Source organism: Notolepis coatsorum (genome assembly GCF_963971535.1).
Source record: "Notolepis coatsorum genome assembly, chromosome: 3".
NCBI lineage: Eukaryota > Metazoa > Chordata > Actinopteri > Aulopiformes > Paralepididae > Notolepis > Notolepis coatsorum.
This window is the reverse complement of record NC_140167.1, coordinates 76,218,632-76,235,212: the sequence shown is the minus strand read 5'-3', so window position 1 is coordinate 76,235,212 and position 16,581 is coordinate 76,218,632. Positions and strand designations below refer to the sequence as shown.

Genomic DNA, 16,581 nt, shown 5'->3' with positions numbered 1-16,581 from the left:
AAATATTAAAAAAGAAAATTAAAATGATTTTTTTTTATTTATTTTTTTTATTTTTTTCGAAGCTTCGAATTAAAATCGAAGTTCGGCCCCGAAGCTTCGATTGCCAAAAAAAGCTTCGAAGGTCAGCCCTAGTTCCAACAGCCATCACTGATGTAGAGTGTTTGGACAGTAACATGGGTCTCCCAAGTCCCTCCACTCTGCAGTAAACAGAAAATAAATGTTCTGGTATCCCACTTTATCCAATTGAGAGATAACCCTAGATATGTTTTACTTTATATTTCAAGAAATCTTGCCAAACCAAATTTGCTTACTGCACTGGTAGATTGTTTTACTTGTTTCAAGCACCATTTTGCAATGTGGAGTTATCTCTCCTGATTGGATGAGGTGGGATCGTTTTGGTTCTAGTGCAGGTTGTAACACTATTATAATTTATGATTTGGATACTTGATGACTTAAGCACCATTTGATTTTGGAGATTTTGGTATAGGAAATGCTACCGAGTAGTACCGATATTCTATTTCAGCCTGGTATGGGACCGATATTCGATACTATGGGTATTGGTTAGGGGTGTAACGATTCGACCCCACAACGATTCGATTCCGATTCTTCAGGCAACGATTCAATGCTTCATTTGACCACGATTCGATTCGATACATTTTCGATCAGTTAATTCCCCCCAAAAACAATTATACACAAATGTGTCTGGGGGAACTGATTCACTCAGCATGAATGGACTATAGGTAAATAAAAAATCGACCACATTTTTTTTTAAATAATAATAATTAAAACTCTTTTTATTTTTATTTTTAATAATCTATTCTTAAATTTTCAAATCGATGCAGTTGAATCGTCACCTTAGGATCGATGCATTGCGATGCATCAATGCATTGTTACACCCCTAGTATTGGTGCATCCCTAGAGGTAACTGGCTGTCTGACTATAATTAGCTCTCCTATACACCCACATGCACCTGTATCAGACCACAACACCTCTATGACACCTTCTATGAGAGAAACCAAAGCGTATTGAAATCCAACTGTTGCAACATGCCATCTGTAGCAGATTGAGACAATACATGTGGACCAACCAAACCGACCGACCAACCAACAAAGCAGCAACCTATAGAGCTGCTGGTCGCAGCTAAAAAGATTGGTGGGTAAGCCGGAACAAAATATTAGGCAAATATGTGCAGTCTGGAGTAGGGGTGGGAGGACGATACATTGATCCAGATCAATATATCGATCTATTATCAATAATCAAATAGGATCGATGCAACGTAAAAAGATCGATTCATATTACGATACTCTTATTTTGAAAATCCGGCGACGTCATCGCCCCGCGCCCAGTGTTGTGAAACTCCGTTTAACATCAACAGCACACAGCAGTAGCGTCTAGAGCAGTGGTCACCAACCCGTCGATCTTGATCGACTGGTCGATCTTTGAGACTGTCCCTGTAGATCTTTCCATGAAAAAAAAAAAAAAAAGAAATTATCTTACCTGAGAGTCCACATTACAGTTCTACTTTTGTTTTGATGTGAAAAGTGATGCTGCACTTAGCACTGACTGAGAAAGTACACATACAGTTCTACTTTTGTTTTGATGTGAAAAGTGATGCTGCACTTAGCACTGACTGAGAAAGTACACATTACAGTTCTACTTTATAAAATGCTAATTGTAAATATGTTTGTCAATGTTAATAATATGAGAAAGTCCACATTACAGTTCTACTTTTGTTCTGACGTGAAAAGTGATGCTGCATAAGATGACTGCACTTAGCACTGACTGAGAAAGTACACATTACAGTTCTACTTTATAAAATGCTAATTGTAAATATGTTTGTCAATGTTAATAATATGAGAAAGTCCACATTACAGTTCTACTTTTGTTTTGATGTTAACAGTGATGCTGCATAAGATGACTGCACTTAGCACTGACTGAGAAAGTACATAATAGTTCTACTTTGATGTTTTAATGTTGGACCAAACAGCATTGCATGTAATTAGAATACAGGCAAATAAAAGTAATTTAGTTTAAAGTACAATTTTGGCTGTCTTTTTCTCTCAACGCTTCAATAGGTAGATCTTGCCTTCACCAAAAAAAAAAAAAGTGATCTTGGGCTTAAAAAGGTTGGTGACCACTGGTCTAGAGCGTCACTAGAGCAAGACTAGTGTGCCTATTCTGTGACCCAAAACATGTCCCTGCTGTTTTATTCCGCAACGGGTCCAATGCATCTAACCTGCTTTGCAATCCTCGCCACTCCATTATGCCCACGTCGCGTTAAAGATCGAAGATAACGTTACGTTAGCGTAAGCTAACAAGCTAACCCAGAGCCATAGGCAGAGAGAAGTGGGGACTGGGAAGGAGGGTGCATTCTCGGGATAGCCCCACTAACAGGATCTGGCCGGTACTGCACCTTAATACAGTTCTGTGATGGTGAATAGGATATTAATATCGGAAAAAAAAGAAAACGAACCAAAAACAGTGAACAGGAGGTCTATTTGTATTAAAAACAATAGATTGTTTTTCATTTAAATGTCTGGAAGAGCTCAAAAATAAAAATGTCAAATGATATTTCCATTGCCTTTTTTTTTGTTGATTTAAATGTTACTGATTGTCTTAAATGGGCATATAATATCGTCTCATATCAATCGCAGGCACCTGAATCGAATCGTATCGTATCGTGGCAGACTGTGTGATATCGGATAATATCGTATCGTTGGCCAAAGAGTCGATATCGTATCGTGATGAAACTGGTGATTCCCACCCCTAGTCTGGAGGCACCTCTGCTCTCTGTAGAACAGAAAAGTGCCATCTCTGCTGGCTAGCACTGAGACCCAGAGCACTGACTGAATCACGGCTCCCCCTCCCCCACCGCAGCCCACAGACGCTGCTTGCCTCTCCATTTCACTCTAGAAGCGACAGATTGCAACAGTACGCCTACCTAGGCCTCCCCCGTAGCCTGTGCATTTGGCTATCCGAGTTACGCTAGTCTGGTGACAGATGGCAACATGTACTGTCTGTAAGGCCTATAGCGGCGCTCTCCTAGCTTGGCGTGCCATTAGACCTGCTACAGCCTATTAGTGTACCCAACACGGCAGGTCATCAGGGGCCAGTGGATCTGCTGTCATTAATCTCTCTGTGGTTCCCTGGGCCATGCTGGCTTGTTGAATATAGCCCACTATGTTTGTGGTGTAGACCTCATAGCTAAGTTGGGGCATAATGGTAAACTATTGGGGAGACGTTTGGATAAACAAACTGCCCTCAAGAGGAAAACTGGGTCACTGGAACACTTGTTTGCCACTAGAAAGCTACCGGAAATATTACCGTTTGGTACACTGGTGGTAACGATGCCACTGGCCCACTGCAGCTTCACTTAGGTTTTAGTCACAGGGCCTAGAAATTATTTGGTTTTGATTTATGATGAGTTGATGACTAAAATAAGAACAATCTTAACACTTTGGTTGCCTAAGGTTAAATTCATGATATACCATAGATTGCCAGCGCTATTTGTCTATGGAGAAAGTCCCCTTCTTTGCAGGGCTATAACTTTTTAAATTCTATTGCTACATTGCCATTATTAGGGCCCATTCAAAGTCCTATATGTATTGTTCATTGTGTAGCAACGTTAAACTTTTTCATTCACATATTCATAGTAAAGTATGGTCTAATGTATAAGTATGTTTTCATCTCTTTCTGCAGCTTTCTCCAGAACGTGATATATAGCCCCAAATGCATTATATTGATGATGAAATACAGTTTGATGGCAATCAGCGCGATATAAAAAATTCCAACTAGACGTACTTCTAGAAGTTACTACACGTCATCTGATGTTGACCGGATGGGCGAGGGGGCGTTTATAATTCCGTGGGCAGCGTTATACCAATCATCTAATGTGGGTCAAATGTTGATAATAGCAGTTAGTATCGAAGACGGTAACGTTACACGCTGAAACTCACCCCAGTCTCCGCGCGCCGTTGGGCGATCATCGTCGAGTAGAAATCTTATCATTATGGGATATATTTTTACCCGGTCCATCTCCAGCTTGTATAATGGTATATACGTCCAAATCATGTTGTTTATCGAGTTATTGCCAATCGATCACCGTGTAGCGTGACGAGCCAGAGTCCCATGAACTATAGCGAGCGCCCGGAAGTACTACGGTCGTCATGACAACCTCTATTCAACATCCTGTTTGGCGATTGCGCCGATCGGCCACCAGATGGCGCTCCTGAACCGCCAGAGAGCTCAGTGGGTCCTGCTGGTGGATCTCAGGCCAGCGGAGGGGACATATGAATCCGATCGCAGATTTTTGAAATATTGATATAAGGACGCTGTACAGCGTCCCCCAGCAACTTGAGCATGGCCAGCAATGACGTGAAAAGACGTTTCATGGCAGTCAAAGTGTTAAGAACAGTGTAAAGACAAGCTTTAGATGCCAGGAGCCAAAGCTGTAACATGTAAGGTCATACTGATATGCAGCCTGAAGCTGCTTCGTTGACAATGGAGATCATTGGACTCATACTGAACTTTCACATCCAAAAGGAAAATTGTGTGATAATGGTGCCATTAGTTCCAAGCCAACAAATGTTAACTCGTCACTCAGAAACGCGTCCTAGAGTAAAATCTTTTACATTTCATTATTTATAGCTGTACAGTGCTGTGACACAGATTATGGGGAGTAGGGCTGACCTTCGAAGCTTTTTTTGGCAATCGAAGCTTCGGGGCCGAGCTTCGATTTTAATTCGAAGCTTTGAAAAAAAAAAAAAAAAAAAAAAAAAAAAAAAAAAAACTTTAATTTTTTTTTTTTTTTTTTATCTTATGTTGTGGGACTTGTACAGCACTTTCGTAAACGTTGTTGTTTTTAAATGTGCTCTATAAATAAAGTGGGTTGGATTAATTAATTAAGTAGCCCCTTTCGTGACTGACGCATCCAACAAGGTTTCACTCGGCTGTGTGATTTAATTCAAGGTGGATCGCTGTTGTCGTTTGAACAACTTCAGATTTCATGGGAACTACCAATCCCCCAAATCAAGAATGTTTAAGATGAATGAAGTAAGATTTAGATTATTTGAAATATGGCCTGTGTAGACTAAACTATGCACAGAATTATGTCAGTCTACAAGGTCCGGATTCTACATGGTCCGGCAATGTAGACCTTGTAGACTCCACTACAGACCAATTATCAGTGAATGTTCATGCATTTTTAAGAAGGGCAACTTCCACAAAAAAACAAAGAACTCACCAAAACATCTCAGTAGCACCTTATCTAAATGTTATATTTCATATATGGAGATTCATATTTATTTATGTATTGCATGCATTTCTACATTTTATTTCCTATTTTGTTTATTCATCCCAGTATCTTTCTTTCTTATGTGTGGAATTCTACAAGGTGCGCGCACACACACACACACACACACACCTACACCTACACACACACACACACACACACACACACACACACACACACTTACATTTAGTCATTTAGCTGACTCTTTTATCCAAAGCGACTTACAAGTTCTGTACGACAAGACAGCAAGAAGGGTACAACTCTATCAGTTGAGTAACAATGTTCATCAAAGTGTTGCGTGTTACAGTGTAAGTTAGTTTATTAGGACAAGTGCATGACAGTAAGGTTAGTCACGGTTAGATTTTTTTTTTTTTTTTTTTTTTTTTAATCATTTCAGATAATGGTTGAAGAAGTGAGTCTTTAGTCGACGGCGAAAGATTGGACGGGATTCGGCTGTCCTAACTGGGATGGGTAGTTCTCACTCACTCACTCACACACACACACACACACACACACACACACACACACACACACACACACACACACACACACACACACACACACACACACACACACACACACACACACACACACACACACACACACACACACACACACACACACACACACACACACACACACACACACACACACACACACACACACACACACACACACACACACACACACACACACACACACACACACACACACACACACACACACACACACACACACACACACACACACACACACAAATCGAAGTAAAAAAAAATAATTGAAACATTATCTTTTTGATTTTTTTTTTTTTTTAAACTTCGATTTTTTTTTAATGTTCGAAGCTTGTGCCATCGAATCGAACGTTCGAAGCTTCGAAGCATTTAAGACAGCCCTAATGGGGAGTGTGGCAAACTCTACTCCCTCGTATCTGGCTATAGGAGACAGTGGTGTTTGTACACAAATACGAACTCTGAACAGTCATTGGATTGGGTATAGCTACAAAGCTGAGATTTAGTAGCATTCTAAAATGCCAACTCTAAAATAGTGTCTATTCCACAGAGGCTACCATAGATTAAAGACCAAGAAGACAATTTGTAATTTACAATAGACTAGGAGGTAGTGATGCACGATATATCGGCCGCCGATATAATATCGGCCGATATGGCCGTTTTTTTACACATCGGTATCGGTCCGATATCAAGATAGGGCCGATATTAAGCCAAAAAAAAAAAAAAAAAAAAAAAAAAAGCTGTTTTTTTAATATATATATATATATTTTTTTTTATTATCTTTTTTTTCTTCTTTTTACATGTTTTGGCCTTAAATAGTTTCAAAATATCAGTCATTTCTGAAAATAAGTTACAAAAGTAAAAAAAATTATGCGTTTTGGAAAATAGCTCTTTATTTGATTATCATAAAAAAGTGTTTTCTATACAGAGATATCGACATCAGTAAATATCGGTATCGGCCAGAACAGCAATATTAATATCGGTTATCGGTATCGGCCACAATTTTCACATCGGTGCATCACTACTAGGAGGAGATGTATCGTATGCATGGCACACAAAACTATTTACAGTGGTTTGAGAGAGTAGGGACTGTGTGATGAACCTCTGTGCCTATAGAAGTATGACCCCAATTTAAGAACACAATCACAAACCTCCCTACCTCAGTGTGCAACTGTGACACGGCACGGTCTAGGCCGCCACATCTTGGCGGAGACAATTGCGCCATCAATGAAAGCGTTGCGAGATCCAGAAATAGGTCAAAATTGAGATATTGGCAATTTTGAGTGCTTTGAAATTTTGGAAGGAAATCTGTTTCCTTATTTGCAAAACTTAATACGACTTGTCCGGCTGTATAATTTCCCTTGCCATTTAAAGAACTACAGTTGAGTCGTAGGGGAGGGGCCAGGGGAGGAAATTAGGCCACTTTACTCGCCAAATGCGAGTATTTTTTACGTTTGGCGAGTGATTCATGAAGAGCACTCGCCAGTCTGGCGAGTACTAGTAATTACAAAAAACAAGAAAATCATTCTGCAATCTGCTGATTCGCTCACTGGCACAAGCCGAACTCTGACTCCCCCCTTGATTCCTCCCATTTGTGCCTCATAATAACCGACCATAACCAATGAACATCATCGTTGTACAGATGCGCTCTAAGCTCCTCCAATGAACACTCGTTTTCTAGAAGATGTCGCGCATCTAGGGGAAGTGGACAGACCACTGCGCGCGGACCTACAAACTCCTGTCACCGGCTTGACAACGTAGACAAACTTAGACATGGATGAAAATAATTGCATGTAGAGTCGTCGCTTTCGGATATCAGTGCGGTCTGACATGGGGGCGAACAACAGCACACAACGTTCTCCTTCAAGTCGGATGAGAATGACAAGTGGGCGTGAGGCTAACCAGCATTAGCCGGCTAGCTACCTAGCATCAAGCTACCATAACGTGCATTCAACATAGTGGACTATACTGAGCGGCTTTGCTTAAATGCAGCCGAGTGACATTTTATATTACCGGGTTATTACATTACAGTAGGGCTGTCTTAAATACTTCGAAGCTTCGTTCGTTTTTTTGCCTCCAAAATCTTGCGCCTCCATTCCAATGAAACGAAAGTAAGCGGCGCCTTCCTGCCTCCATTCCAATGAAACGAAAATAAGCGGCGCCTCGACTCCACCTCTCTACAACAAGCACGTGGAGATTATCTGTGTTGAAAACAACAAGGACATGTGCAGCAGACATGTAGACGAAGAAGTCATCAGACGTGTGGTTACACTTTAAAATATGCAAAGACAATGCCCAAAAAGCAGAGTGCCAGATATGCCAGAAGAAAATAGCATATCACAACTCTACAACAACTTTGTCAAATCACCTAAAAAACGTAAGTATCGTTGTACACGACGGCGACACCACACAAAACATTAATAAGGCTATGCCTATGCTGCTATGACTAATGTGTTACCAAGTTGGCTAATTTAATTGTAATCATCTGCTTTTGTAGGTGCATTGTCTGATATAATTATAAATTAAATATAATTGTTTGCTTGATAGACGAAGGTTGCAACATAATTATGTAATGTCATGTCGTTGGCTGTGAGAGCAGCCCCACTGCACCCAGGCAGCGCAGCCGAGTGAAACCTTGTTGGCTGCGTCACAGTCACGAAAGGGGCTACTTAATTAATTAATCCAATCCACTTTATTTATAGAGCACATTTAAAAACAACAAAGTTTACCAAAGTGCTGTACAAGTCCCACAACATAAGATACAAAAAATATATATATATATTATAATTAATATATATATTTTTTTTCCCTCGAAGCTTCGAATTAAAATCGTAGCTCGGCCCCGAAGCTTCGATTTCAAAAAAAGCTTTGAAGGTCAGCCCTACATTACAGTGAAATGCTTGGTTCTTTCACTGCCCAGCCCAGTCCAACCTAGACCAGCCCAACCCAGTCCAACCTAGACCAGCCCAACCCAGTCCAACCTAGACCAGCCCAACCCAGTCCAACCTAGACCAGCCCAACCGAGTCCAGCCCAGCATCTTTCACTGCCTAGTTCAGCCCAACCCAGTCCAGCTCAGCATCTTTCACTGCCCAGTTCAGCCCAACCCAGTCCAGAATAGTTCCCTCTTTCATGTTAATATGTGATATCCTAATATTTTGAAGAGTAGAGACAGTGTGATTAATACATGTTGTATGCTAATATTGTGGAGAGTAGAGACACTTATTAATGTCTGCCTCAGCAAACTAACGTTAGCTCCACTACTAGCAGCCCCCTCCATCCACACTGTGGTTACGTCATTTCTACTTTAGAGTTGTTATACTGGTCACAAGTAGGGGTGGGAATCGCCAGAGACCTCACGATACGATACTATCGCGATACTTGCGTCACGATACGATAGTATCGCAATACTGAATATATCGCGATACGCTGAAAATATTGCAATGTTTTTATTCAATTTTTTTGCTCAAATGTTTTATCTAATAAAATAAAGTTCAGTCTGTTCATCTCACGTCAACCATTTTTATTGCAGAACATGGTATTTTCTCAAGCAGACAGATGTAAACACTGTAATCTGTGTTGCATGTACCTGACAAACTGAACTGTTTGTATTACAGTCATATTCCATGTGTGTGTGTGGACTACTGTACTATTACAGGTATTGAAATGAACAATGCAACTTCCTTAAGGGGTCCCCACACGGCGAGCGATTTTAGCCAGGCGACCAATTTTTTTTGCGAGCCGACAGACAGAATTGTATCGCCTTCATTGTTATGAATGAGAGAACCCACGGCAGGAGATTCTGAAGCGACGGTCGCGCAGCTATTTCTGTCGCCTCGCTCAAAATCGCCTCGATCCTATTTTTGGAGGCGACGGCAGGCAGGACAATGAGGAAATAACATGACTTCTACAGTAGAAATAGTACAGAACAGTTCTACTGGTGTATCATTTGTACACCATTAATGTATCATTCAATACATTCATTGATCAATAACCTCCGTATTATTACCATGCTACTTATGTTCATTATTATTAACGGGAACAATTTAAATAAATAACGTTAGTTTGAGAAGCTGTAGTGGCCGCTTGTCATTAAGTAATAAATGAACAATGCGCCACGATGCACCTACTAAATGTTTTTATACTCGGGTAACAAAAGAAGTTGTGGATGTTGACAGAGTTTAATGTCCAGGCTGCAGCTGATGTAGTTTGTAAGGTTTATTGTCCAAAGAAAATTATGGTTGAGAACAAAACAGTTTGCGTCTTCCGTGAAAAATACACTCTCTCAGCAGCTGCATAACAATACTTGTCCAATCGTTGGTAATGAACGTATCGTAGCGATCAGGCATGCAGTAATGTCAGGAAGAATGAGGAGAGGTTGTATTCGTATAGGTGGTTTCATTCCAGCTCAATATGGGTTTTACAGGTTAATACTCTCTCGTACTGCACAACACAGCTACCCGCTAACCCGCTTCACAACAACCTAACGTCCGGTCCCGGCGGTCCGCCCTCATATCTCCCGGGGGGAAACACCCCCAGCTAAACCGAGCGACACATAGCTTATTATACCTGTGAACGGTCGGCTCTGGTGTGGGGGGCCAAGCGATTGTCATTGAGCGACAGGCGATCGCATCGCCAGGCGACGTCGGTCGCCCGCCGTGTGCAGACCACTTTATACAAAAAAAAACTTTTTTATGGATAATTAAATATCGATACTTGGCGTCCCTGTATCGATACAGTATCGCCACGCAAAGTATTGCGATACTACTACGTATCGATTCCCCCCCCCACCCCTAGTCACAAGGTATAGTCAAAATCCATACCATAGCGCAAATTCATACCGTTTATACCGTCCACCCCTAATGCAGAGAAACATTAATATCTTTAGAAAGAAACAGATATTTAATTATTCATAAAAATAAAATAAATTAATACTTTTTGTATAAGGAAGTTGCATTGTTCATTTCAATACCTGTAAAAGTACAGTAGTCCACACACACACATGTGCATTCAGTTAAGTTGGAATATGACTGTAAATATAAACAGTTGAGTTTGTCAGGTACATGCAACACAGATTACAGTGTTTACATCTGTCTGCTTGAGAAAATACCATGTTCTGCAATAAAAATTATTGAAGTGAAATGAACAGACTGAACTTTATTTTATTAGATAAAACATGTTGACAAAGTTTTACTTTGCAGTTGAAAAAAGGTAATACATTTGATTTGATCCAAAAAATAAAAAATAAATCACAATACTCAGCGTATCGCGATATATTTAGTATCGTGACGCAAGTATCGCGATAGTATCATATCGTGAGGTCTCTGCCGATTCCCACCCCTAGCGCATAAGCCCTCCTAGCTCAAAAATGTTCTCAAAGGGTAGGCGAGACTGACACCTATCGGGATTTGATCGTCATCACAATGTTACAAAATCCATACAGAAGGTCAGGGGAACTGTCTAGTTTCTAGTATCATAATAAAAAATTTAAACATAAAACGAATATACTCGTTTTTGGCAGTCATAAAGTCTAGAATTAATTCGATTAAATTGTTTTAATCGAGTCCCACCACTAATAGTTATATAAACTACAAACATGAGGTTGACTCAGGCTATGTTGTTGTAAACTGGTGTCAGAGAGCTGATCTCGGAGTCTCCTCCCGCCTTCCTGACTCCATTCACAGGTCTGTTGGCTTGGCATCCTGTACCGTGCCCTGCTGGTCAATGTAGAAGTGCCATCACTGTGATATTGTAAAAATACTGGTGCACTAATTTAACACTAGGTGACCACCTAGTACATGACTGTCAGCGACACACATCTGCCATAGTGAGCAGCCGCACCAGCTGCGAGTGAGTTAATGACATAGCAGGTCTTAGAGGTGCTTCACAAAAACTAGGATACATTACAGCCGACTTACTTATGTCTGATGAGTTTAATTAACTATGATCATAGATTAATTAGAACCACAAATATCCATTTCTCCACCTGAGAGAATAATTAGAGCAGCGTTAATCATTTTCAACCAAATAATCAATAATGGACTGTGCATCGCCAAACCTACTCCACACTTAGTTTAACTGGATACTTGTTCCACCAGTGTGTCCGACAGTCAGTGACCCGTCACCCACACACACCCACCAGACAGGCCTCCTCCCGTCACAGTGCCGACTGCTCCTCTCCTCTCGTCTTGACAACAGTTTGCGGGTCTCGTCGCGGTCAGCTTGTTAACTATGGCAGGACCAGACCTTACACACCAGTGCCCAACAGCCCCTCCCACTCACACACACACAGAGCCCATAGCTTTCTCTCTTAAAACAGCTGTGTTTTGGTGCTAGATTGGACACCTCGCACAATACTGGATAACTGTATATATTTTTTTTATGTTTCTTTTATGTGTCTATTCATTCTGTTTGAACCAATGTGGTTTTTCTTCACAGTTGCAGATAAAGATTAGGCTACACTAATATTATAGTATAAAAAAAACGTTATATTCATTAACACTTTGATTGCCCAACCCGAGTTTTCTCGGGTTTACCCCCCGAGGGTTGAACGCCTATAACGAGAATATTCGTTTTTTCTCTCCCTTTTTTTTTTTTTATTAGCGATCTGAATTCATATTTCATCAACCGAGTCTACCATTGGTAAATCAGCCACCCCAGGCGCTCAGATGTGAAAAAAGCACCCCCTATCGTCTCCCAGATGGTAATTCACCCTTTTGGATTGGACTCAATGAAAAGGCATGAGAAAAAAAAACGGACTCCACATTTTACTTCTCACGCATGTGACTGGAGTCGATCAGCTTCATTCTGGACCCTCAGAGCAGCGGGGATTATGTGTTTTACAGTATACGCGGTGGATCAATAAAAGGATCGATTTTCGGAATGGCGATCAGGAATTGGAATAATCCATTTGGATACCATCTGATCTCAGGTAAGGAATCTATTTTACCAGTCTTAGGATAATCAGACCCGTTTTCACGGAGATATAAGCTTTCCCCCTATAATGTGATATGGCTGTTTGACTGTAAAAGCGATCAGGAACTGAGAGAATCGATTTTCAGCGCGCGGCACCAGCGTGCACACGTACACATATACTATCGATAATCTAGCGTTTATTTGAAAACGATTCATAAATAGGCCGAAAAATGACAACGTTCTAGAACAGGGATCGGCAATAGGCGGCCCGCGGGCCGAAATTGGCCCGCCAGCAATAATTTCTGGCCCGTCAGTTTATTTTGAGAATATGATATTTATTTTATTTTAATCATTTTTTTAATTATTATTATATTTATATTATATTATATTAATATTATATTTGATATATATATATATATATTCTTTTTATTATATGCATACTTTATGTTTTATCCATGTTGAGAGTGAATAACAGGTGAGTGCAATGTACCGTGTATATAGGCTTGCTCAAAGTGAGGTGGACAGCGCTGGTGCTGAAATTGGAAACGCGAGTCCATGAAATAAAAACACGGTTCAGTAAATCATTCAAGCTTTATCTTTACTCGAGTCATGACTGACGGCACCACACATGCATGTGAACAGTAATGCAATAAAAAACAATGCAAAAACAATGCAATTAACTTTAAAGAAAAAGTGCTTGAAGAAGCTCCTGAAATGACGGCGCTATAGGTATTTGAATTAAATGAAAAATACAATTTGGCATTAAACAGTAATGCAATTAAAAACAATGCAAAAACAATGCAATACATTTTAAACAAAAAGAGTGCTTGAAGAAGCTCCTGAAATTACGAGACATTCGTTAACTAATTGAAAAATACAATTTGGCATTAAACAGTAATGCAATTAAAAACATTGCAAAAACAATGCAATTAAACTTTAAACAATTTGGCAATAGCAGGCTTAGTATTCACTTTAGTTTAGTGTGAAAAGTGGCATCTCCCGTCGGTCACTATTCGCTGGATATCTGGTGATATGGACGTCACTTTAATCCGCAGGCAGTTCTCAAGGCTTTTATGCGTCAGTCGGTTCCTCTGAGATGTCTTTATCGCATTCATTGATGAAAAGGACGACTCGCATACATAGGTGGAAGGAAACATTGTGAGCACATACAATGCGAGTCTCTTGATGTTACTGTACTCTTCTGAGCATGCTATCCAAAAGGCACTCACAGACTCTGCACTCCGCAACGCATCGCTGACAAGGGAGGTTGTCTGGAAGTCCATTAGCTCCATTTCCAGTGCAGCCTCATCTAACAAGGGGATCATTCCTTTCGCCAGGGAGGAGAAGTGTCCACCAGGTTTGACTGTGAGAGGGTCACGTACAAAGGCAATGATTTCTTTTGGGATAGAGTAGTCATCAAACCTAGAGGTGAAGTTGGCTCGTAGCTGCTTGATGAAGTCAACCATCATCTCCGTCACTTGTCCCGATGCCTTTTTTAGTGTGGTGAAATGTAGGAGCCTGCCACCAGTGGATATGTCTGTCTCAAACATCTCCAGCTTCCTCGTGAACGATTCGAGCTTTTCAACCATGTCCACGATGGTTTTATCTCTCCCCTGTAGCTGAAGGTTAAGCTGATTTATGTGGCCAAATATATCAGATAAAAATGCTACATTGGATATGAACTTTATGTCTCCCAGGAAGGCAAGGTGGTCAGCTGCTGCCTTGCTCTTGCTCAATGCAAGGAACGCCTTGACCTCATCCAGTAGCGCACAGAAGCGGTCCAATGCCTTGCCTTTGCTCAACCAGCGCACGTCATTGTGTAGCAGCAGGTCACCGTGGGTGGCATCTTCTGACTCAGCCACAAGTTGTCGGAAAAGCCGATGCTGGGTGCTTGACGTACTTCTGACAAAATTAATGACTTGCATCACTTTATCCATAACGCCCTTTAGCTCGCCACTGAGCCTGGCACTTTGGTGGATGAGGCAGTGCAGCCCATGCATTTGGGGGGCGAGTTCCTTCAACCTGCTAACTAGACCTCTGTGCTTTCCCACCATAGCAGGAGCCCCGTCTGTCACGATTAGGTTAACCTTCTCAAATGACAGTGAATGCAGCCTAAACAACTCTTCCAGTTTAGAAAACAGAATATCTCCAGTGGTGTGCCCTTCTAATGGGATTAGAGACAGCAGCTCTTCCTTGAAATCCTTTCCATCAAAATATCTCACATACACGCACAACTGGGCTACATCTGTGCAGTCAGTGCTCTCATCAATGGCTAAGGAAAAGTTATTGGCTTGACCAATACACTCAATAATTGTACCCTGCACCGCGTCTGACAGTGCTTCTATGCGGCGGGAAGCGGACCCTGCAGAGAGGGGCAGCTGTTTCACTGACGCAATTATTCCATCCATTGATTTGTCAGTGGCAAGTTCCTCCAAAACAGTCACCATCATCTCCTTGAAAACCTCTGCGTCTGTGAATGGCTTGTTGTGCTTTGCGAGCAGCCACGATGCCTTTAGAGACGCACTTGTCACTTTTTGTTGGTCTGTGAGGCCTCGCACCAGGATCCTGTTGCTGTGTGCATATTCAGCTTTCAGCGCTTCAATTTTGCGCTTTCGTGCCTGTCTTTGGTGGGAAGAACATTTTAAAGTTGGCATGTTTTGTATCGTGGTGCCGTCTAATATTGTATTCTTTGATAACAGACACACCTTCATTGCAGATCAGACAGGTGGGATTTGCATGAATGAATCCAGGTAAGATGAACGCATAGTTGTCTGTCCATTCATCTTTAAATACCCTGTTTTCACTCTCAATTTTCCTCTTTAAGTTTTTCGATAGTGACATTTCGATGTTTTTACATTAGCTAGCAGGCCTAGCAGCAGGTGAAATGTAAATGTCTATCTATGTCTGTCACTATAGCCAATTGAAATGCTAGAAATGATCACGTGGACTCGGAGAACCAATGGGAAATTCTTATAGTTTCTCTTTTCCGGTGCAGTGAACCCCCAGGGCGTGCGTCAGCTAATTTAATTCAACTAAACCACGTTAGTTAAATTTAGTCAAAACAAAACAAAACAAACATCTTTAGGTAGCTTCTTGCAAAGAGGAAATACCAACTCAGGAGCCAGAAGAGGAAACTACGACTTCCAAGACACAAACAAAACGAGGAGTCATATTTAAAATACGGGTTTATCGCAACCGGTGTCTCTCGCGTGTTCACATGGCAACACGAGGCTGATTGATTGATTGATTGATTGAAAACTTTATTAACCGATTGCAGAATGAGCTCAATGAAGCAAGCAACTGTGTTCAAGTTGGGTGGACATGGGTGGGCATTCAACGCGAGTGGACATTTGACATATTTCAAACATTAGCATGGATTTTGGAGGAGCGAAGCAGAAACAACAATAAGCCCAGGTCTGCCTGCATTATGGTGAGTTGTACATTCGATGTATATACACCCGCTGTGGTGGTTCAAATCAAATGCACCCTACTGATCTGTTGATGTGTTATAATAATAATAATAATAATAATAATAATAATAATAATAATAATAATAATAATAATAATAATAATAATAATAATAATAATAATACATTCGATTTATAATGCGAGCACGGAGCACCTGCATTCAAATCAAATGACTGATCTGTTCATGTGTTATGCACTGTGTGAGAGGCACTTTATAATAGAAAAAAGACAGTGCAAACATGTATATGTCGTTTATTTTGACAGGGTTAAACATTTTTCATTATCATTGGCCCGCCACATAATGGCTTGGGCAAAATCTGGCCCGCCCGCAAACCTAATTGGCGACCCCTGTTCTAGAATATTCCAGTACAGGGCGATTATCATGGAATCTCTTATTTTTT

General features: G+C 40.9%; 1 protein-coding gene across 1 annotated transcript in view; it reads right to left on the bottom strand.

The window, feature by feature from the left end:
- The window catches only part of LOC311225566 (F-box-like/WD repeat-containing protein TBL1XR1), a 178,347-nt gene that overhangs the window by 59,692 nt on the left and 102,074 nt on the right, over window positions 1-16,581 (bottom strand). The gene's annotated exons all lie outside the window — the stretch shown is intronic.